The sequence below is a fragment of the Pelodiscus sinensis genome, chromosome 26 (genome assembly GCF_049634645.1).
Source record: "Pelodiscus sinensis isolate JC-2024 chromosome 26, ASM4963464v1, whole genome shotgun sequence".
NCBI lineage: Eukaryota > Metazoa > Chordata > Testudines > Trionychidae > Pelodiscus > Pelodiscus sinensis.
In genome coordinates, this window is record NC_134736.1 from 21,386,234 (window position 1) to 21,408,402 (window position 22,169).

The 22,169-nt window shown below is 71.9% G+C and overlaps 1 protein-coding gene across 1 annotated transcript in view; it reads left to right on the forward strand.

Moving 5' to 3' along the window:
- The first annotated feature begins 1,403 nt into the window (after positions 1–1,403).
- LOC102449828 (uncharacterized) overlaps positions 1,404–22,169 on the forward strand; it is a 55,326-nt gene continuing 34,560 nt past the window's right edge. Inside the window, 1 exon segment of the mRNA XM_075909462.1 lies at positions 1,404–1,491. The gene's annotated coding sequence lies outside the window, so the exon portion shown is untranslated.

Sequence of the window (22,169 nt, forward strand, 5' to 3'; positions counted from 1 at the left end):
GAAGTAGAAGCATCAGATCAGAAGAACAAGCAGCAGCAGAAGAAACATCAGAAGCAGCAGCAGAATAAAAGAGGCAGGAACAGCAGCAGAAGAAATTGCAGCAAGAGAAGCAGCGGAAACCAAAGCAACAGCAGCAGAACAACAATAATAAGTCTCAGCAGGAGAAGAGCAGAAGAAACAGGAAGTAGCAGCAGCAGGAAAAGAAACATAGAAGGAGCAGCAGATTTAAGCAGAAGAGGGAGACGCAGAAAAACAAGAAGCAGGAGAAGGAGCAGAAGAAACAGCAGCAGCGGTGCAAGAAGTAGCAGCATCAGAAGCAGATGAAAAGAAAAATCAGCAGCAACAGCAGAAGCCATCGACAGAAGAAGAAACAAGAGAGGGAAAAGCAAGCAGCAGCAATAGCAGAAACAAAAGAAGGAGCAGCCGGAGAAGGAGCAACAGAAGAACAAGCAGAAACAGCCGAAAGCAGCAGCACCCAAAGAAGTAAAAGCAGCAAAAAAACAAGCAGAGACAGAGAAGGAGCTGCAACTGAAGCAGCAGCAGCAGCAAGAACAGCACAATCCCGCCTCCCCACCACGCCCGATTTATAGTTCGCGTTAAAGACAGATTCTAGCTCGGATGTCGGGCAGGGCAGCCCCTCCCCAATCCCACGGGCTGGGGGAGCTGCCAGTGTCTGTCTCCCCCCCGCTGCGCTTGCTCCCATGTTCCCCGTCCAGCCCCTCCCCCGCATCCTCTCTGCTTCCCTTCACCCCCCCCCCCCAGTGTCCCCCTGTCCCAGCTCTGCCCCCCCCCAGCCCCAGAATTCTCCGCACGGCCCCTTCCACGCCCCCCTCCGCCCCACTCAGGCTTCCCACGTGGGGACGCCCCTGGGGAACAGCGCTCGCAGGGGGAGGCAGCGGTCGCCTGTTGGGGGGGGGGTGCAAGGATCTCCCGGCCCCTGGGTCCTAGCGCGAGGACTGTATCGGGGCAGGGGCAGGGGCACGTGGCTTCCTGCCGGAGACTTTCCCCGGCTCGCTGCGGCCTCGGCCCCTCCGGGCGGGGCGCTCCCGGGGCAGCTGCAAAGTCCCCCCCAGCCACACCCGGCTGCTCCCGGCCCGGGGCGGGCTCCGGCTGCGCGGGGCGGGGCCGCTGGGAATCGCAGCCCGGGCGGTTTGGGGAGAAATGTCCCGCCAGGGCCCTGGCCCCGTGTCCCCCCCCGGGACCCACGTGTGCAGGGACCCGCCTACAGATCCTCCCGCTGCCCCTATTGGCTGGTTGCAGAGCAGCGGGAGGCGGGGCCTGGCCCTGGTGTCACTGACTCGCTGCGCACGCGCAGTCTGGCCCCTCCCCCCGTTCCTCCTCGCCCCAGCCGGGTTTCAGTGAGTCCCGCGTCTGACTCCCCCCCCCCCCCCCCCCTGGCTACGCAACGAATTCTGAGGGAGCCGTTGGCGCCGTTGCTCGGTTCGCGGCTGCTTCTGAGAAGCGGGGGCAGGAGGGGTCGGAGGCGCTGAGGTGAGGGGGAGCCTGGGGGGCTCGGCGGGGAGACTGCGGGCTGGCTCGGGGGGCTGGGAGGGAGGCGGGTGCAGGGGAGTAGGAATGCGGGGGCCAGTGCCCAGGCGCGGGGCAGTGGGTTGCACGGGGGGGGGGGTGAGTGGGGCTGTGCCCAGGCACGAGGCAGTGGGTTGCACGGGGGGGGGGGTGAGTGGGGCTGTGCCCAGGCGCGGCGCAGTGGGTTGCACGGGGGGGGGGGGTGAGTGGGGCTGTGCCCAGGCGCGGGGCAGTGGGTTGCATGGGGGGGGGGTGAGTGGGGCTGTGCCCAGGCGCGGGGCAGTGGGTTGCACGGGGGGGCGGGGTGAGTGGGGCTGTGCCCAGGCGCGGGGCAGTGGGTTGCACGGGGGGGGCGGGGTGAGTGGGGCTGTGCCCAGGCACGAGGCAGTGGGTTGCACGGGGGGGCGGGGTGAGTGGGGCTGTGCCCAGGCACGAGGCAGTGGGTTGCACGGGGGGGGGGGTGAGTGGGGCTGTGCCCAGGCGCGGGGCAGTGGGTTGCACGGGGGGGGGGGTGAATGAGGCTGTGCTCAGGCGCGGGGCAGTGGGTTGCACGGGGGGGGGTGAGTGGGGCTGTGCCCAGGCGCGGGGCAGTGGGTTGCACGGGGGGGGGGTGAGTGGGGCTGTGCCCAGGCGCGGGGCAGTGGGTTGCACGGGGGGGGGGGGTGAGTGGGGCTGTGCCCAGGCGCGGGGCAGTGGGTTGCACGGGGGGGCGGGGTGAGTGGGGCTGTGCCCAGGCGCGGGGCAGTGGGTTGCACGGGGGGGGGCGGGGTGAGTGGGGCTGTGCCCAGGCACGAGGCAGTGGGTTGCACGGGGGGGGGGTGAGTGGGGCTGTGCCCAGGCGCGGGGCAGTGGGTTGCACGGGGGGGGGGGGGTGAATGAGGCTGTGCTCAGGCGCGGGGCAGTGGGTTGCACGGGGGGGGGTGAGTGGGGCTGTGCCCAGGCGCGGGGCAGTGGGTTGCACGGGGGGGGGGTGAATGGGGCTGTGCCCAGGCACGAGGCAGTGGGTTGCACGGGGGGGGGTGAATGGGGCTGTGCCCAGGCGCGGGGCAGTGGGTTGCACGGGGGGGGGGTGAATGGGGCTGTGCCCAGGCGCGGGGCAGTGGGTTGCACGGGGGGGGGGGGGTGAATGAGGCTGTGCTCAGGCGCGGGGCAGTGGGTTGCACGGGGGGGGGTGAGTGGGGCTGTGCCCAGGCGCGGGGCAGTGGGTTGCACGGGGGGGGGGTGAATGGGGCTGTGCCCAGGCACGAGGCAGTGGGTTGCACGGGGGGGGGTGAATGGGGCTGTGCCCAGGCGCGGGGCAGTGGGTTGCACGGGGGGGGGTGAATGGGGCTGTGCCCAGGCGCGGGGCAGTGGGTTGCACGGGGGGGGTGAGTGGGGCTGTGCCCAGGCGCGGGGCAGTGGGTTGCACGGGGGGGGGTGAGTGGGGCTGTGCCCAGGCGCGGGGCAGTGGGTTGCACGGGGGGGGTGAATGGGGCTGTGCCCAGGCGCGGGGCAGTGGGTTGCACGGGGGGGGTGAGTGGGGCTGTGCCCAGGCGCGGGGCAGTGGGTTGCATGGGGGGGGTGAGTGGGGCTGTGCCCAGGCACGAGGCAGTGGGTTGCACGGGAGGGGGGGGTGAATGGGGCTGTGCCCAGGCGCGGGGCAGTGGGTTGCACGGGGGGGGGTGAATGGGGCTGTGCCCAGGCACGAGGCAGTGGGTTGCACGGGGGGGGTGAGTGGGGCTGTGCCCAGGCGCGGGGCAGTGGGTTGCACGGGGGGGGGTGAGTGGGGCTGTGCCCAGGCGCGGGGCAGTGGGTTGCACGGGGGGGGGTGAATGGGGCTGTGCCCAGGCGCGGGGCAGTGGGTTGCATGGGGGGGGGTGAGTGGGGCTGTGCCCAGGCGCGAGGCAGTGGGTTGCACTGGGGGGGGTGAGTGGGGCTGTGCCCAGGTGCGGGGCAGTGGGTTGCACGGGGGGGGGTGAGTGGGGCTGTGCCCAGGCGCGGGGCAGTGGGTTGCACGGGGGGGGGTGAGTGGGGCTGTGCCCAGGCGCGGGGCAGTGGGTTGCACGGGGGGGGGTGAATGGGGCTGTGCCCAGGCGCGGGGCAGTGGGTTGCATGGGGGGGGGGTGAGTGGGGCTGTGCCCAGGCGCGGGGCAGTGGGTTGCACGGGGGGGGGGTGAGTGGGGCTGTGCCCAGGCGCGGGGCAGTGGTTTGCACGGGGGGGGGTGAATGGGGCTGTGCCCAGGCGCGGGGCAGTGGGTTGCACGGGGGGGGGGGGTGAATGGGGCTGTGCCCAGGCGCGGGGCAGTGGGTTGCACGGGGGGGGGTGAATGAGGCTGTGCTCAGGCGCGGGGCAGTGGGTTGCACGGGGGGGGGTGAATGGGGCTGTGCCCAGGCACGAGGCAGTGGGTTGCACGGGGGGGGGTGAGTGGGGCTGTGCCCAGGCGCGGGGCAGTGGGTTGCACGGGGGGGGGGTGAATGGGGCTGTGCCCAGGCGCGGGGCAGTGGGTTGCATGGGGGGGGTGAGTGGGGCTGTGCTCAGGCACGGGGCAGTGGGTTGCATGGGGGGGGTGAGTGGGGCTGTGCCCAGGCACGAGGCAGTGGGTTGCACGGGAGGGGGGGGTGAATGGGGCTGTGCCCAGGCGCGGGGCAGTGGGTTGCACGGGGGGGGGTGAATGGGGCTGTGCCCAGGCACGAGGCAGTGGGTTGCACGGGGGGGGGTGAGTGGGGCTGTGCCCAGGCGCGGGGCAGTGGGTTGCACGGGGGGGGGTGAGTGGGGCTGTGCCCAGGCGCGGGGCAGTGGGTTGCACGGGGGGGGGTGAATGGGGCTGTGCCCAGGCGCGGGGCAGTGGGTTGCATGGGGGGGGGTGAGTGGGGCTGTGCCCAGGCGCGAGGCAGTGGGTTGCACTGGGGGGGGTGAGTGGGGCTGTGCCCAGGTGCGGGGCAGTGGGTTGCACGGGGGGGGGTGAGTGGGGCTGTGCCCAGGCGCGGGGCAGTGGGTTGCACGGGGGGGGTGAGTGGGGCTGTGCCCAGGCGCGGGGCAGTGGGTTGCACGGGGGGGGGTGAATGGGGCTGTGCCCAGGCGCGGGGCAGTGGGTTGCATGGGGGGGGGTGAGTGGGGCTGTGCCCAGGCGCGGGGCAGTGGGTTGCACGGGGGGGGGTGAATGGGGCTGTGCTCAGGCGCGGGGCAGTGGGTTGCACGGGGGGGGGTGAGTGGGGCTGTGCCCAGGCGCGGGGCAGTGGGTTGCACGGGGGGGGGGTGAATGGGGCTGTGCCCAGGCACGAGGCAGTGGGTTGCACGGGGGGGGGTGAATGGGGCTGTGCCCAGGCGCGGGGCAGTGGGTTGCACGGGGGGGGGGTGAATGGGGCTGTGCCCAGGCGCGGGGCAGTGGGTTGCACGGGGGGGGGGGGTGAATGAGGCTGTGCTCAGGCGCGGGGCAGTGGGTTGCACGGGGGGGGGTGAGTGGGGCTGTGCCCAGGCGCGGGGCAGTGGGTTGCACGGGGGGGGGGTGAATGGGGCTGTGCCCAGGCACGAGGCAGTGGGTTGCACGGGGGGGGGTGAATGGGGCTGTGCCCAGGCGCGGGGCAGTGGGTTGCACGGGGGGGGGTGAATGGGGCTGTGCCCAGGCGCGGGGCAGTGGGTTGCACGGGGGGGGTGAGTGGGGCTGTGCCCAGGCGCGGGGCAGTGGGTTGCACGGGGGGGGTGAGTGGGGCTGTGCCCAGGCGCGGGGCAGTGGGTTGCACGGGGGGGGTGAATGGGGCTGTGCCCAGGCGCGGGGCAGTGGGTTGCACGGGGGGGGTGAGTGGGGCTGTGCCCAGGCGCGGGGCAGTGGGTTGCATGGGGGGGGTGAGTGGGGCTGTGCCCAGGCACGAGGCAGTGGGTTGCACGGGAGGGGGGGGTGAATGGGGCTGTGCCCAGGCGCGGGGCAGTGGGTTGCACGGGGGGGGGTGAATGGGGCTGTGCCCAGGCACGAGGCAGTGGGTTGCACGGGGGGGGTGAGTGGGGCTGTGCCCAGGCGCGGGGCAGTGGGTTGCACGGGGGGGGGTGAGTGGGGCTGTGCCCAGGCGCGGGGCAGTGGGTTGCACGGGGGGGGGGGTGAATGGGGCTGTGCCCAGGCGCGGGGCAGTGGGTTGCATGGGGGGGGGTGAGTGGGGCTGTGCCCAGGCGCGAGGCAGTGGGTTGCACTGGGGGGGGTGAGTGGGGCTGTGCCCAGGTGCGGGGCAGTGGGTTGCACGGGGGGGGGTGAGTGGGGCTGTGCCCAGGCGCGGGGCAGTGGGTTGCACGGGGGGGGGTGAGTGGGGCTGTGCCCAGGCGCGGGGCAGTGGGTTGCACGGGGGGGGGTGAATGGGGCTGTGCCCAGGCGCGGGGCAGTGGGTTGCATGGGGGGGGGTGAGTGGGGCTGTGCCCAGGCGCGGGGCAGTGGGTTGCACGGGGGGGGGGGTGAGTGGGGCTGTGCCCAGGCGCGGGGCAGTGGTTTGCACGGGGGGGGGGGTGAATGGGGCTGTGCCCAGGCGCGGGGCAGTGGGTTGCACGGGGGGGGGGGTGAATGGGGCTGTGCCCAGGCGCGGGGCAGTGGGTTGCACGGGGGGGGGTGAATGAGGCTGTGCTCAGGCGCGGGGCAGTGGGTTGCACGGGGGGGGGTGAATGGGGCTGTGCCCAGGCACGAGGCAGTGGGTTGCACGGGGGGGGGTGAGTGGGGCTGTGCCCAGGCGCGGGGCAGTGGGTTGCACGGGGGGGGGGGTGAATGGGGCTGTGCCCAGGCGCGGGGCAGTGGGTTGCACGGGAGGGGGGGGTGAATGGGGCTGTGCCCAGGCGCGGGGCAGTGGGTTGCACGGGGGGGGGGTGAATGGGGCTGTGCCCAGGCACGAGGCAGTGGGTTGCACGGGGGGGGGTGAGTGGGGCTGTGCCCAGGCGCGGGGCAGTGGGTTGCACGGGGGGGGGGTGAGTGGGGCTGTGCCCAGGCGCGGGGCAGTGGGTTGCACGGGGGGGGGGGTGAATGGGGCTGTGCCCAGGCGCGGGGCAGTGGGTTGCATGGGGGGGGGTGAGTGGGGCTGTGCCCAGGCGCGAGGCAGTGGGTTGCACTGGGGGGGGTGAGTGGGGCTGTGCCCAGGTGCGGGGCAGTGGGTTGCACGGGGGGGGGTGAGTGGGGCTGTGCCCAGGCGCGGGGCAGTGGGTTGCACGGGGGGGGGTGAGTGGGGCTGTGCCCAGGCGCGGGGCAGTGGGTTGCACGGGGGGGGGTGAATGGGGCTGTGCCCAGGCGCGGGGCAGTGGGTTGCATGGGGGGGGGGTGAGTGGGGCTGTGCCCAGGCGCGGGGCAGTGGGTTGCACGGGGGGGGGGGGGTGAGTGGGGCTGTGCCCAGGCGCGGGGCAGTGGTTTGCACGGGGGGGGGGGGTGAATGGGGCTGTGCCCAGGCGCGGGGCAGTGGGTTGCACGGGGGGGGGGGTGAATGGGGCTGTGCCCAGGCGCGGGGCAGTGGGTTGCACGGGGGGGGGGTGAATGAGGCTGTGCTCAGGCGCGGGGCAGTGGGTTGCACGGGGGGGGGGTGAATGGGGCTGTGCCCAGGCACGAGGCAGTGGGTTGCACGGGGGGGGGTGAGTGGGGCTGTGCCCAGGCGCGGGGCAGTGGGTTGCACGGGGGGGGGGTGAATGGGGCTGTGCCCAGGCGCGGGGCAGTGGGTTGCATGGGGGGGTGAGTGGGGCTGTGCTCAGGCACGGGGCAGTGGGTTGCATGGGGGGGGTGAGTGGGGCTGTGCCCAGGCACGAGGCAGTGGGTTGCACGGGAGGGGGGGGTGAATGGGGCTGTGCCCAGGCGCGGGGCAGTGGGTTGCACGGGGGGGGGTGAATGGGGCTGTGCCCAGGCACGAGGCAGTGGGTTGCACGGGGGGGGGGTGAGTGGGGCTGTGCCCAGGCGCGGGGCAGTGGGTTGCACGGGGGGGGGTGAGTGGGGCTGTGCCCAGGCGCGGGGCAGTGGGTTGCACGGGGGGGGGGTGAATGGGGCTGTGCCCAGGCGCGGGGCAGTGGGTTGCACGGGGGGGGGGTGAATGGGGCTGTGCCCAGGCGCGGGGCAGTGGGTTGCATGGGGGGGGGTGAGTGGGGCTGTGCCCAGGCGCGAGGCAGTGGGTTGCACTGGGGGGGGTGAGTGGGGCTGTGCCCAGGTGCGGGGCAGTGGGTTGCACGGGGGGGGGTGAGTGGGGCTGTGCCCAGGCGCGGGGCAGTGGGTTGCACGGGGGGGGGTGAGTGGGGCTGTGCCCAGGCGCGGGGCAGTGGGTTGCACGGGGGGGGGGTGAATGGGGCTGTGCCCAGGCGCGGGGCAGTGGGTTGCATGGGGGGGGGTGAGTGGGGCTGTGCCCAGGCGCGAGGCAGTGGGTTGCACGGGGGGGGGTGAGTGGGGCTGTGCCCAGGTGCGGGGCAGTGGGTTGCACGGGGGGGGGGGTGAGTGGGGCTGTGCCCAGGCGCGAGGCAGTGGGTTGCATGGGGGGGGGTGAGTGGGGCTGTGCCCAGGCGCGAGGCAGTGGGTTGCATGGGGGGGGGTGAGTGGGGCTGTGCCCAGGTGCGGGGCAGTGGGTTGCACGGGGGGGGGGGGGTGAGTGGGGCTGTGCCCAGGCGCGGGGCAGTGGGTTGCACGGGGGGGGGGGTGAGTGGGGCTGTGCCCAGGCGCGGGGCAGTGGGTTGCACGGGGGGGGGGGGTGAATGGGGCTGTGCCCCGGCGCGGGGCAGTGGGTTGCACGGGGGGGGGGGTGAGTGGGGCTGTGCCCAGGCGCGAGGCAGTGGGTTGCACGGGGGGGGGTGAGTGGGGCTGTGCCCAGGCGCGGGGCAGTGGGTTGCACGGGGGGGGGTGAGTGGGGCTGTGCCCAGGCGCGGGGCAGTGGGTTGCACGGGGGGGGGGTGAGTGGGGCTGTGCCCAGGCGCGGGGCAGTGGGTTGCACGGGGGGGCGGTGAATGGGGCTGTGCCCAGGCGCGAGGCAGTGGGTTGCACGGGGGGGGGTGAGTGGGGCTGTGCCCAGGCACGGGGCAGTGGGTTGCACGGGGGGGCGGGGTGAATGGGGCTGTGCCCAGGCGCGGGGCAGTGGGTTGCACGGGGGGGGGTGAGTGGGGCTGTGCCCAGGCGCGGCGCAGTGGGTTGCACGGGGGGGGGTGAGTGGGGCTGTGCCCAGGTGCGGGGCAGTGGGTTGCACGGGGGGGGGGGGTGAGTGGGGCTGTGCCCAGGCGCGAGGCAGTGGGTTGCACGGGGGGGGCGGGGTGAGTGGGGCTGTGCCCAGGCGCGGGGCAGTGGGTTGCACGGGGGGGGGGTGAGTGGGGCTGTGCCCAGGCGCGAGGCAGTGGGTTGCACGGGGGGGGGCGGGGTGAGTGGGGCTGTGCCCAGGCGCGGGGCAGTGGGTTGCACGGGGGGGGGTGAATGGGGCTGTGCCCAGGCGCGGGGCAGTGGGTTGCACGGGGGGGGGTGAATGGGGCTGTGCCCAGGCACGAGGCAGTGGGTTGCACGGGGGGGGGTGAGTGGGGCTGTGCCCAGGCGCGGGGCAGTGGGTTGCACGGGGGGGGGGGTGAGTGGGGCTGTGCCCAGGCGCGGGGCAGTGGGTTGCACGGGGGGGGGGTGAGTGGGGCTGAGCCCAGGCGCGGGGCAGTGGGTTGCACGGGGGGGGGTGAATGGGGCTGTGCCCAGGCACGGGGCAGTGGGTTGTACGGGGGGGGGGGTGAATGGGGCTGTGCCCAGGCACGAGGCAGTGGGTTGCACGGGGGGGGGGGTGAATGGGGCTGTGCCCAGGCGCGGGGCAGTGGGTTGCACCGGGGGGGGTGAATGGGGCTGTGCCCAGGCACGGGGCAGTGGGTTGCACGGGGGGGGGTGAATGGGGCTGTGCCCAGGCACGAGGCAGTGGGTTGCACGGGGGGGGGCGGGGTGAGTGGGGCTGTGCCCAGGCGCGGGGCAGTGGGTTGCACGGGGGGGGGGTGAATGGGGCTGTGCCCAGGCGCGGGGCAGTGGGTTGCACGGGGGGGGGGGGTGAGTGGGGCTGTGCCCAGGCACGAGGCAGTGGGTTGCACGGGGGGGGGGGTGAATGGGGCTGTGCCCAGGCGTGGGGCAGTGGGTTGCACGGGGGGGGGTGAATGGGGCTGTGCCCAGGCACGAGGCAGTGGGTTGCACGGGGGGGGGTGAGTGGGGCTGTGCCCAGGCGCGGGGCAGTGGGTTGCACGGGGGGGGGGTGAATGGGGCTGTGCCCAGGCGCGGGGCAGTGGGTTGCATGGGGGGGGGTGAGTGGGGCTGTGCCCAGGCGCGAGGCAGTGGGTTGCACGGGGGGGGGTGAGTGGGGCTGTGCCCAGGTGCGGGGCAGTGGGTTGCACGGGGGGGGGTGAGTGGGGCTGTGCCCAGGCGCGGGGCAGTGGGTTGCACGGGGGGGGGTGAGTGGGGCTGTGCCCAGGCGCGGGGCAGTGGGTTGCACGGGGGGGGGTGAATGGGGCTGTGCCCAGGCGCGGGGCAGTGGGTTGCATGGGGGGGGGTGAGTGGGGCTGTGCCCAGGCGCGAGGCAGTGGGTTGCACGGGGGGGGGTGAGTGGGGCTGTGCCCAGGTGCGGGGCAGTGGGTTGCACGGGGGGGGGGGGGTGAGTGGGGCTGTGCCCAGGCGCGAGGCAGTGGGTTGCATGGGGGGGGGTGAGTGGGGCTGTGCCCAGGCGCGAGGCAGTGGGTTGCATGGGGGGGGGTGAGTGGGGCTGTGCCCAGGTGCGGGGCAGTGGGTTGCACGGGGGGGGGGGGTGAGTGGGGCTGTGCCCAGGCGCGGGGCAGTGGGTTGCACGGGGGGGGGGGGTGAGTGGGGCTGTGCCCAGGCGCGGGGCAGTGGGTTGCACGGGGGGGGGGGTGAATGGGGCTGTGCCCAGGCGCGGGGCAGTGGGTTGCACGGGGGGGGGGGGTGAGTGGGGCTGTGCCCAGGCGCGAGGCAGTGGGTTGCACGGGGGGGGGTGAGTGGGGCTGTGCCCAGGCGCGGGGCAGTGGGTTGCACGGGGGGGGGTGAGTGGGGCTGTGCCAGGCGCGGGGCAGTGGGTTGCACGGGTGGGGGGTGAGTGGGGCTGTGCCCAGGCGCGGGGCAGTGGGTTGCACGGGGGGGGCGGTGAATGGGGCTGTGCCCAGGCGCGAGGCAGTGGGTTGCACGGGGGGGGGTGAGTGGGGCTGTGCCCAGGCACGGGGCAGTGGGTTGCACGGGGGGGCGGGGTGAATGGGGCTGTGCCCAGGCGCGGGGCAGTGGGTTGCACGGGGGGGGGGTGAGTGGGGCTGTGCCCAGGCGCGGCGCAGTGGGTTGCACGGGGGGGGGGTGAGTGGGGCTGTGCCCAGGTGCGGGGCAGTGGGTTGCACGGGGGGGGGGGGTGAATGGGGCTGTGCCCAGGCGCGAGGCAGTGGGTTGCACGGGGGGGGCGGGGTGAGTGGGGCTGTGCCCAGGCGCGGGGCAGTGGGTTGCACGGGGGGGGGGGTGAGTGGGGCTGTGCCCAGGCGCGAGGCAGTGGGTTGCACGGGGGGGGGCGGGGTGAGTGGGGCTGTGCCCAGGCGCGGGGCAGTGGGTTGCACGGGGGGGGGTGAATGGGGCTGTGCCCAGGCGCGGGGCAGTGGGTTGCACGGGGGGGGGTGAATGGGGCTGTGCCCAGGCACGAGGCAGTGGGTTGCACGGGGGGGGGTGAGTGGGGCTGTGCCCAGGCGCGGGGCAGTGGGTTGCACGGGGGGGGGGTGAGTGGGGCTGTGCCCAGGCGCGGGGCAGTGGGTTGCACGGGGGGGGGTGAATGGGGCTGTGCCCAGGCACGGGGCAGTGGGTTGCACGGGGGGGGGCGGGGTGAGTGGGGCTGTGCCCAGGCGCGGGGCAGTGGGTTGCACGGGGGGGGGTGAATGGGGCTGTGCTCAGGCGCGGGGCAGTGCGTTGCACGGGGGGGCGGTGAATGGGGCTGTGCCCAGGCGCGGGGCAGTGCGTTGCACGGGGGGGCGGTGAATGGGGCTGTGCCCAGGCGCGGGGCAGTGGGTTGCACGGGGGGGGGTGAATGGGGCTGTGCTCAGGCACGGGGCAGTGGGTTGCACGGGGGGGGGGTGAATGGGGCTGTGCCCAGGCACGAGGCAGTGGGTTGCACGGGGGGGGGCGGGGTGAGTGGGGCTGTGCCCAGGCGCGGGGCAGTGGGTTGCACGGGGGGGGGGTGAATGGGGCTGTGCCCAGGCGCGGGGCAGTGGGTTGCACGGGGGGGGGGTGAATGGGGCTGTGCCCAGGCGCGGGGCAGTGGGTTGCACGGGGGGGGTGTGAATGGGGCTGTGCCCAGGCGCGGGGCAGTGGGTTGCACGGGGGGGGGGTGTGAATGGGGCTGTGCCCAGGCGCGGGGCAGTGGGTTGCACGGGGGGGGGTGAGTGGGGCTGTGCCCAGGCGCGGGCAGTGGGTTGCATGGGGGGGGGTGAGTGGGGCTGTGCCCAGGCACGAGGCAGTGGGTTGCACGGGGGGGGGTGAATGGGGCTGTGCCCAGGCACGAGGCAGTGGGTTGCACGGGGGGGGGGTGAATGGGGCTGTGCCCAGGCGCGGGGCAGTGGGTTGCACGGGGGGGGGTGAATGGGGCTGTGCCCAGGCACGAGGCAGTGGGTTGCACGGGGGGGGGTGAATGGGGCTGTGCCCAGGCGTGGGGCAGTGGGTTGCACGGAGTGGGGTGAGTGGGGCTGTGCCCAGGCGCGGGGCAGTGGGTTGCATGGGGGGGGGTGAGTGGGGCTGTGCCCAGGCACGAGGCAGTGGGTTGCACGGGGGGGGGGTGAATGGGGCTGTGCCCAGGTGCGGGGCAGTGGGTTGCACGGGGGGGGGGGTGAGTGGGGCTGTGCCCAGGCGCGGGGCAGTGGGTTGCACGGGGGGGATGAATGGGGCTGTGCCCAGGCACGAGGCAGTGGGTTGCACGGGGGGGGGGGGTGAATGGGGCTGTGCCCAGGCGCGGGGCAGTGGGTTGCACGGGGGGGGGGTGAATGGGGCTGTGCCCAGGCGCGGGGCAGTGGGTTGCACGGAGGGGGGTGAGTGGGGCTGTGCCCAGGCGCGGGGCAGTGGGTTGCATGGGGGGGGGTGAGTGGGGCTGTGCCCAGGCGCGGGGCAGTGGGTTGCATGGGGGGGGGTGAATGGGGCTGTGCCCAGGCGCGGGGCAGTGGGTTGCACGGGGGGGGGGTGAATGGGGCTGTGCCCAGGCGCGGGGCAGTGGGTTGCACGGGGGGGGGGGGGTGAGTGGGGCTGTGCCCAGGCGCGGGGCAGTGGGTTGCACGGGGGGGCGGTGAATGGGGCTGTGCCCAGGCGCGGGGCAGTGGGTTGCACGGGGGGGGGGGTGAGTGGGGCTGTGCCCAGGCGCGGGGCAGTGGGTTGCATGGGGGGGGGGGTGAATGGGGCTGTGCCCAGGCGCGAGGCAGTGGGTTGCACGGGGGGGGGTGAGTGGGGCTGTGCCCAGGCACGGGGCAGTGGGTTGAACGGGGGGGGCGGGGTGAATGGGGCTGTGCCCAGGCGCGGGGCAGTGGGTTGCATGGGGGGGATGAGTGGGGCTGTGCCCAGGCGCGGGGCAGTGGGTTGCACGGGGGGGGGTGAGTGGGGCTGTGCCCAGGCGCGGGGCAGTGGGTTGCACGGGGGGGGGGTGAGTGGGGCTGTGCCCAGGCGCGGGGCAGTGGGTTGCACGGGGGGGGCGGTGAATGGGGCTGTGCCCAGGCGCGAGGCAGTGGGTTGCACGGGGGGGGGGGTGAGTGGTGCTGTGCCCAGGCACGGGGCAGTGGGTTGCACGGGGGGGCGGGGTGAATGGGGCTGTGCCCAGGCGCGGGGCAGTGGGTTGCACGGGGGGGGGGTGAGTGGGGCTGTGCCCAGGCGCGGCGCAGTGGGTTGCACGGGGGGGGGGTGAGTGGGGCTGTGCCCAGGTGCGGGGCAGTGGGTTGCACGGGGGGGGGGGGGGGGTGTGGGGCTGTGCCCAGGCGCGAGGCAGTGGGTTGCACGGGGGGGGGCGGGGTGAGTGGGGCTGTGCCCAGGCGCGGGGCAGTGGGTTGCACGGGGGGGGGGGTGAGTGGGGCTGTGCCCAGGCGCGAGGCAGTGGGTTGCACTGGGGGGGGCGGGGTGAGTGGGGCTGTGCCCAGGCGCGGGGCAGTGGGTTGCACGGGGGGGGTGAATGGGGCTGTGCCCAGGCGCGGGGCAGTGGGTTGCACGGGGGGGGGTGAATGGGGCTGTGCCCAGGCACGAGGCAGTGGGTTGCACGGGGGGGGGTGAGTGGGGCTGTGCCCAGGCGCGGGGCAGTGGGTTGCACGGGGGGGGGGGTGAGTGGGGCTGTGCCCAGGCACGAGCAGTGGGTTGCACGGGGGGGGGGGTGAGTGGGGCTGTGCCCAGGCGCGGGGCAGTGGGTTGTACGGGGGGGGGGGGTGAATGGGGCTGTGCCCAGGCACGAGGCAGTGGGTTGCACGGGGGGGGGCGGGGTGAGTGGGGCTGTGCCCAGGCGCGGGGCAGTGGGTTGCACGGGGGGGGGTGAATGGGGCTGTGCTCAGGCGCGGGGCAGTGGGTTGCACGGGGGGGGGGTGACTGGGGCTGTGCCCAGGCACGGGGCAGTGGGTTGCACGGGGGGGGGTGAATGGGGCTGTGCCCAGGCACGAGGCAGTGGGTTGCACGGGGGGGGGCGGGGTGAGTGGGGCTGTGCCCAGGCGCGGGGCAGTGGGTTGCACGGGGGGGGGTGAATGGGGCTGTGCCCAGGCGCGGGGCAGTGGGTTGCACGGGGGGGGGGTGAGTGGGGCTGTGCCCAGTCACGAGGCAGTGGGTTTGCACGGGGGGGGGGTGAGTGGGGCTGTGCCCAGGCGCGGGGCAGTGGGTTGCACGGGGGGGGGGGGTGAGTGGGGCTGTGCCCAGGCACGAGGCAGTGGGTTGCACGGGGGGGGGTGAGTGGGGCTGTGCCCAGGCGCGGGCAGTGGGTTGCACGGGGGGGGGTGAATGGGGCTGTGCCCAGGCACGGGGCAGTGGGTTGTACGGGGGGGGGGGTGAATGGGGCTGTGCCCAGGCACGAGGCAGTGGGTTGCACGGGGGGGGGCGGGGTGAGTGGGGCTGTGCCCAGGCGCGGGGCAGTGGGTTGCACGGGGGGGGGTGAATGGGGCTGTGCTCAGGCGCGGGGCAGTGGGTTGCACGGGGGGGGGGTGACTGGGGCTGTGCCCAGGCACGGGGCAGTGGGTTGCACGGGGGGGGTGAATGGGGCTGTGCCCAGGCACGAGGCAGTGGGTTGCACGGGGGGGGGCGGGGTGAGTGGGGCTGTGCCCAGGCGCGGGGCAGTGGGTTGCACGGGGGGGGGTGAATGGGGCTGTGCTCAGGCGCGGGCCAGTGGGTTGCACGGGGGGGGGTGAATGGGGCTGTGCCCAGGCGCGGGGCAGTGGGTTGCACGGGGGGGGGGGTGAATGGGGCTGTGCCCAGGCGCGGGGCAGTGGGTTGCAGGGGTGGGGCGGGGTGAGTGGGGCTGTGCCCAGGCGCGGGGCAGTGGGTTGCACGGGGGGGGGGTGAATGGGGCTGTGCCCAGGCACGAGGCATTGGGTTGCACGGGGGGGGGTGAGTGGGGCTGTGCCCAGGCGCGGGGCAGTGGGTTGCACGGGGGGGGGGGGTGAGTGGGGATGTGCCCAGGCACGAGGCAGTGGGTTGCACGGGGGGGGGGGGTGAGTGGGGATGTGCCCAGGCGCGAGGCAGTGGGTTGCACGGGGGGGGGGGGGGTGAGTGGGGATGTGCCCAGGCGCGAGGCAGTGGGTTGCACGGGGGGGGGGGGGTGAGTGGGGCTGTGCCCAGGCACGGGGCAGTGGGTTGCACGGGGGGGGGGGGTGAGTGGGGATGTGCCCAGGCACGAGGCAGTGGGTTGCACGGGGGGGGGGGGTGAATGGGGCTGTGCCCAGGCACGAGGCAGTGGGTTGCACGGGGGGGGGTGAATGGGGCTGTGCCCAGGCGCGGGGCAGTGGGTTGCACGGGGGGGGGGGGTGAGTGGGGCTGTGCCCAGGCGCGGGGCAGTGGGTTGCACGGGGGGGGCGGGGTGAGTGGGGCTGTGCCCAGGCGCGGGGCAGTGGGTTGCACGGGGGGGGGGTGAATGGGGCTGTGCCCAGGCACGAGGCAGTGGGTTGCACGGGGGGGGGTGAATGGGGCTGTGCCCAGGCGCGGGGCAGTGGGTTGCACGGGGGGGGGGGTGAGTGGGGCTGTGCCCAGGCGCGGGGCAGTGGGTTGCACGGGGGGGGCGGGGTGAGTGGGGCTGTGCCCAGGCGCGGGGCAGTGGGTTGCACGGGGGGGGGGTGAATGGGGCTGTGCTCAGGCGCGGGCCAGTGGGTTGCACGGGGGGGGGTGAATGGGGCTGTGCCCAGGCGCGGGGCAGTGGGTTGCACGGGGGGGGGGTGAATGGGGCTGTGCCCAGGCGCGGGGCAGTGGGTTGCACGGGGGGGGCGGGGTGAGTGGGGCTGTGCCCAGGCGCGGGGCAGTGGGTTGCACGGGGGGGGGGTGAATGGGGCTGTGCCCAGGCACGAGGCATTGGGTTGCACGGGGGGGGGTGAGTGGGGCTGTGCCCAGGCGCGGGGCAGTGGGTTGCACGGGGGGGGGGGGGTGAGTGGGGCTGTGCCCAGGCGCGGGGCAGTGGGTTGCACGGGGGGGGCGGTGAATGGGGCTGTGCCCAGGCGCGGGGCAGTGGGTTGCACGGGGGGGGGGGTGAGTGGGGCTGTGCCCAGGCGCGGGGCAGTGGGTTGCACGGGGGGGGGTGAGTGGGGCTGTGCCCAGGCGCGGGGCAGTGGGTTGCACGGGGGGGGGGGTGAGTGGGGCTGTGCCCAGGCGCGGGGCAGTGGGTTGCACGGGGGGGGGTGAGTGGGGCTGTGCCCAGGCGCGGGGCAGTGGGTTGCACGGGGGGGCGGTGAATGGGGCTGTGCCCAGGCGCGGGGCAGTGGGTTGCACGGGGGGGGGTGAGTGGGGCTGTGCCCAGGCGCGGGGCAGTGGGTTGCACGGGGGGGGGGGTGAGTGGGGCTGTGCCCAGGCGCGGGGCAGTGGGTTGCATGGGGGGGGGGTGAATGGGGCTGTGCCCAGGCGCGAGGCAGTGGGTTGCACGGGGGGGGGTGAGTGGGGCTGTGCCCAGGCACGGGGCAGTGGGTTGAACGGGGGGGCGGGGTGAATGGGGCTGTGCCCAGGCGCGGGGCAGTGGGTTGCACGGGGGGGGGATGAGTGGGGCTGTGCCCAGGCGCGGGGCAGTGGGTTGCACGGGGGGGGGTGAGTGGGGCTGTGCCCAGGCGCGGGGCAGTGGGTTGCACGGGGGGGGGGTGAGTGGGGCTGTGCCCAGGCGCGGGGCAGTGGGTTGCACGGGGGGGCGGTGAATGGGGCTGTGCCCAGGCGCGAGGCAGTGGGTTGCACGGGGGGGGGGTGAGTGGTGCTGTGCCCAGGCACGGGGCAGTGGGTTGCACGGGGGGGCGGGGTGAATGGGGCTGTGCCCAGGCGCGGGGCAGTGGGTTGCACGGGGGGGGGTGAGTGGGGCTGTGCCCAGGCGCGGCGCAGTGGGTTGCACGGGGGGGGGTGAGTGGGGCTGTGCCCAGGTGCGGGGCAGTGGGTTGCACGGGGGGGGGGGGGGGTGTGGGGCTGTGCCCAGGCGCGAGGCAGTGGGTTGCACGGGGGGGGCGGGGTGAGTGGGGCTGTGCCCAGGCGCGGGGCAGTGGGTTGCACGGGGGGGGGGGTGAGTGGGGCTGTGCCCAGGCGCGAGGCAGTGGGTTGCACTGGGGGGGGCGGGGTGAGTGGGGCTGTGCCCAGGCGCGGGGCAGTGGGTTGCACGGGGGGGGGTGAATGGGGCTGTGCCCAGGCGCGGGGCAGTGGGTTGCACGGGGGGGGGTGAATGGGGCTGTGCCCAGGCACGAGGCAGTGGGTTGCACGGGGGGGGGTGAGTGGGGCTGTGCCCAGGCGCGGGGCAGTGGGTTGCACGGGGGGGGGGGTGAGTGGGGCTGTGCCCAGGCACGAGGCAGTGGGTTGCACGGGGGGGGGGTGAGTGGGGCTGTGCCCAGGCGCGGGGCAGTGGGTTGTACGGGGGGGGGGGGTGAATGGGGCTGTGCCCAGGCACGAGGCAGTGGGTTGCACGGGGGGGGGCGGGGTGAGTGGGGCTGTGCCCAGGCGCGGGGCAGTGGGTTGCACGGGGGGGGGGTGAATGGGGCTGTGCCCAGGCGCGGGGCAGTGGGTTGCACGGGGGGGGTGTGAATGGGGCTGTGCCCAGGCGCGGGGCAGTGGGTTGCACGGGGGGGGGTGTGAATGGGGCTGTGCCCAGGCGCGGGGCAGTGGGTTGCACGGGGGGGGGTGAGTGGGGCTGTGCCCAGGCACGAGGCAGTGGGTTGCACGGGGGGGGGGGTGAATGGGGCTGTGCCCAGGCGCGGGGCAGTGGGTTGCACGGGGGGGGGGGTGAGTGGGGCTGTGCCCAGGCACGAGGCAGTGGGTTGCACGGGGGGGGGGGTGAATGGGGCTGTGCCCAGGCGCGGGGCAGTGGGTTGCACGGGGGGGGGTGAATGGGGCTGTGCCCAGGCACGAGGCAGTGGGTTGCACGGGGGGGGGTGAATGGGGCTGTGCCCAGGCGCGGGGCAGTGGGTTGCACGGAGGGGGGTGAGTGGGGCTGTGCCCAGGCGCGGGGCAGTGGGTTGCGTGGGGGGGGGGTGAGTGGGGCTGTGCCCAGGCACGAGGCAGTGGGTTGCACGGGGGGGGGTGAATGGGGCTGTGCCCAGGTGCGGGGCAGTGGGTTGCACGGGGGGGGGGGTGAGTGGGGCTGTGCCCAGGCGCGGGGCAGTGGGTTGCATGGGGGGGATGAATGGGGCTGTGCCCAGGCACGAGGCAGTGGGTTGCACGGGGGGGGGGGTGAATGGGGCTGTGCCCAGGCGCGGGGCAGTGGGTTGCACGGGGGGGGGGGTGAATGGGGCTGTGCCCAGGCGCGGGGCAGTGGGTTGCACGGGGGGGGGGGTGAATGGGGCTGTGCCCAGGCGCGGGGCAGTGGGTTGCATGGGGGGGGGTGAGTGGGGCTGTGCCCAGGCGCGGGGCAGTGGGTTGCATGGGGGGGGGTGAATGGGGCTGTGCCCAGGCGCGGGGCAGTGGGTTGCACGGGGGGGGGTGAATGGGGCTGTGCCCAGGCGCGGGGCAGTGGGTTGCACGGGGGGGGGGGGTGAATGGGGCTGTGCCCAGGCGCGGGGCAGTGGGTTGCACGGGGGGGGGTGAATGGGGCTGTGCCCAGGCGCGGGGCAGTGGGTTGCACGGGGGGGGGGGTGAATGGGGCTGTGCTCAGGCGCGGGGCAGTGGGTTGCACGGGGGGGGTGAGTGGGGCTGTGCCCAGGCGTGGGGCAGTGGGTTGCACGGGGGGGGGTGAGTGGGGCTGTGCCCAGGCGCGGGGCAGTGGGTTGCACGGGGGAGGGGGTGAATGGGGCTGTGCCCAGGCGCGAGGCAGTGGGTTGCACGGGGGGGGGGGTGAGTGGGGCTGTGCCCAGGCGCGAGGCAGTGGGTTGCACGGGGGGGGGTGAGTGGGGCTGTGCCCAGGCGCGAGGCAGTGGGTTGCACAGGGGGGGGTGAGTGGGGCTGTGCCCAGGCACGAGGCAGTGGGTTGCACGGGGGGGGGGGTGAATGGGGCTGTGCCCAGGCGCGGGGCAGTGGGTTGCACGGGGGGGGGGGTGAGTGGGGCTGTGCCCAGGCGCGGGGCAGTGGGTTGCACGGGGGGGGGGTGAGTGGGGCTGTGCCCAGGCGCGAGGCAGTGGGTTGCACGGGGGGGGCGGGGTGAGTGGGGCTGTGCCCAGGCACGAGGCAGTGGGTTGCACGGGGGGGGGGTGAGTGGGGCTGTGCCCAGGCGCGGGGCAGTGGGTTGCATGGGGGGGGGGTGAGTGGGGCTGTGCCCAGGCGCGGGGCAGTGGGTTGCACGGGGGGGGTGAATGGGGCTGTGCTCAGGCGCGGGGCAGTGGGTTGCACGGGGGGGGGTGAATGGGGCTGTGCCCAGGCGCGGGGCAGTGGGTTGCACGGGGGGGGCGGGGTGAGTGGGGCTGTGCCCACGCGCGGGGCAGTGGGTTGCACGGGGGGGGGCGGGGTGAGTGGGGCTGTGCCCAGGCGCGAGGCAGTGGGTTGCACGGGGGGGGGTGAATGGGGCTGTGCCCAGGCGCGAGGCAGTGGGTTGCACGCGGGGGCGGGGTGAATGGGGCTGTGCCCAGGCGCGGGGCAGTGGGTTGCACGGGGGGGGCGGGGTGAGTGGGGCTGTGCCCAGGCGCGAGGCAGTGGGTTGCACGGGGGGCGGGGTGAATGGGGCTGTGCCCAGGCGCGGGGCAGTGGGTTGCACGGGGGGGCGGGGTGAGTGGGGCTGTGCCCAGGCACGGGGCAGTGGGTTGCACGGGGGGGGCGGGGTGAGTGGGGCTGTGCCCAGGCACGAGGCAGTGGTGTTCCGGGGGGGGGTGAGTGGGGCTGTGCCCAGGCGCGGGGCAGTGGGTTGCACGGGGGGGGCGGGGTGCGTGGGGCTGTGCCCAGGCGCGGGGCAGTGGGTTGCACGGGGGGGGGGGCGGGGTGCGTGGGGCTGTGCCCAGGCGCGGGGCAGTGGTGTTCCAGGGGGGTTGCAAGGTCCAGGAGTGGGTACAAAGATGGGTTTACAGGAGGGCTCTGGCGGGGATGGGGGGGCTTTTTTTGTAAATGTGGGCCACAAGGTGCGAATGCCCCCCCACCACATGGTCCCCCAAGTGACCAAGCCCCCCGTGGGCTGATTTCTGCCCCGCTCCACCAACAGCAAGACCCTGCCCCGACTGGCTGGAGCGCGCTTACTTGGCGGACTATGAGCCTTTGCCTCCCCCATCTGTACGGACCTCTGGGTTCCTTTTCTTTTACATAGGAGCATTCATCTCTTTCTTGTGATTTTTGATCCTCATGCACCAATCCCAAATTCTCATGGGCCGCACACTGAAACTGGGATTGGTCCTGCTTTGGGCAGGGGTTTGGACTTGATGACCCCGAGGTCTCTTTCAGCTCTACGATTCTATGAAACTTGTCAGTCATTTTCTTTCCATCGTTGGGTTTTCTTCGTATGCCCAGGAATGCTAATCAGTGGAATGAATGATGTTGGGTTTTTTTTGTTATCTATCCAGTGGTATCTATGGGAATGTAGCTATTAAAAGTTAGGCTAGATGAGGGTGGGGAACCTGGAGGCTGAATGGGGACGGCCCTCAAGGTTCATGCCCCCCTCCCAAGCATTCGGGAGCCTTCACTGGAGCTCTAGCTTCCCTGCTGCCCCACCACAGAACTGGAGTACACAATCTATTACTCTGGGCCCATGTAGGCTGTGGTGTGTGAGGGGAATGTGAGCAGTGACTTTCTCCTTCTCGGGGGCCATGTCAGTGAGGTGGTTCTTTTTGTGACTTTTTGTTGTTCTTGTTTGGCTTTTTGCTTCTCGCTTTTGTGCAGCCCCTGACTGAATTTTTTTGTGGGTCAGCAGCCCCCAGCCCCAGAAAGGTTCTCCAGCCTTGTGCCGGGGCATACATTTTATACATATGCTTGTAGAACCATTTGATCTTTGTTTAGGGTAAAACGTAACCAATTTCCACCATGCCATTAATTGTCTCCCCCCTTCTGTAACATTTTCCCACAACAGTTTTCCTATTTCTAAAATTTCCTTGGATACCTTCCCGGATTATATGAATAATCAATTGCTGATTTATTTCCTGGGCCTTTGTACAGGCTAATCCTAAGGATGCATTTTCTTGTATTGATCCCATAGTTCCTGCTAACAGTAACATTTCCTTTTCCCCTGTGGTTGACATACTGGCAATATTCTAGAAAATTGTTGTCCCAGCCCTAATTTTGATAAGCATGCACTGATAGGCTTTTCTACCTCTTGTATTTCAGCTGTGCTTGTTTGCCAATACCTCTGTAGTGGCATCTAGTATTCCAGCTCCTAGTGCAGTTCCACCCAAAATGGTTTCCAATACATGCTTTGGGGTTCTTTTTCTTATGGGTCTGACATGATAGCATAATTCTAGCCATGCTGCCCACCCCTAATAAAATGTAGATATGGGGCACAGTGAGCACCTTGGGCACACTTAACCCAGTACAGTCCAACTCAATTTGATTTAGGGATTATATTAGTGACATAATGACTTTCTGATCCAGTTTTATTGCATGTGGTGCATTTAATGGGTGTGTCAAAGCAAATGCCTCACTCAGTTTACGCGGCTAAACAGCCAAGTGAGCCAAACGTGGTCCCAGCAAAGTCGGGCCCAGTAAGGCTGGCTAATATAATCAATCCTAGTATTTTATACCCTTAACCAAACAAGTCTGATGTCAGGGCAAGAAATCAAAGAACTTCAAAGAGGAATTATTATCAGCATAGAAAGAAACAGGTTAAAAGGGAGTTCGAGCTTCAGCTCAAAATAGTTCATTAACACATTCCAACAGCGCATCCCTCTGGTCTCTCCCCACCTCGGTGAAGGCCAGTTCACTCCCTCGTGCAGACACAAGAAACTGAAATGGCTTTTGTTATACAGAATGGCTTCTAGCTAAATATAAAATAGCTTCATCAACTCCCCCCTTTTAGCTTTTTAAAGGCTAACCATGAAACCGTTTTACATCTCCATTTTCATCAAAGCCTTTATATACATTTCTTGTTCCTCTCTCTGCTCATCATATTTTAACATCATTACTTCCACATTCCCTTTAGTGAGGGTCTGTCCCTTGTTTTCTAGAATA